We start from the raw sequence: 779 nt of genomic DNA, 5'->3' as shown, positions 1-779 counted from the left end.
CTGCGTGGGCGGGCGGGGGGCGTTGTCTCGGCGTCCCCACGATGTGTGCGTGGCGGACTTCGAAAGGCGAGCGCACGGCTTGTGCTCTTCCCACCCTGCCCGAGGGGGGGGTGGTTGCACGGTCGTGTGGGCGATCGTGGTGGGGCTGGGCCGGCGACGTGGTGCCGGCCGGCCCCGTGGGGGGCCTCTGCCACCGGCCTGGTCTGCCTCGGTGACCCCTCTCCCATACCGACGGGGGAGTGTTCCCCTCAAAGTGAGGGGGGCTTTTGGACCAGGGGCCCCGACCGCGAACGCTCAGGAGTCGCCAACCGTGCGTGTTTTGCCCCATGCCGCAGGCCCCCCCACACCTCCCCCGGGGCGTGCCTGAACGCCTCCGCCCAGGGCCCTTACGGGGGCGACCGGGGGTCGGGGGCGATCCACCTTCGGCGAGAAAGCGTCTTCTCTAGCGATCATGGAGGCGTGGCCTCTTCTGGGGTTTGTCGGATCCCCCAGCCCGCCGCCTCTCTGCGCGTCGTCAGCCGCCGCCCCTGCGGCTGCCAGTTGTGCGTGGGCAGAGTTCCCTCCTCCCCTGCCGTGGGGGGGAGCGGTCCGCCGGCCCCCGCGGTGGGGGCCGAGTGCCACTCTTCGCCTAACGTGGTCCGCGCCTCCCCCCTGAACTCTGGGGGAGGGTCACGCCGGGCCGGGCCGGCGTTCCAGCTGTGAAGGGCGCCCGCGTGTGTGCGCTGCGTGCCCCGGCCGCGGGTCGCCCCGGTGTGCGCTGGGGGAAGGGGGTGGTGGTG

Source organism: Eulemur rufifrons, unplaced genomic scaffold (genome assembly GCF_041146395.1).
Source record: "Eulemur rufifrons isolate Redbay unplaced genomic scaffold, OSU_ERuf_1 scaffold_284, whole genome shotgun sequence".
Taxonomy (NCBI): Eukaryota; Metazoa; Chordata; class Mammalia; order Primates; family Lemuridae; genus Eulemur; species Eulemur rufifrons.
The sequence above is the reverse complement of the archived record's forward strand: the minus strand, read 5'-3'. Positions refer to the sequence as shown.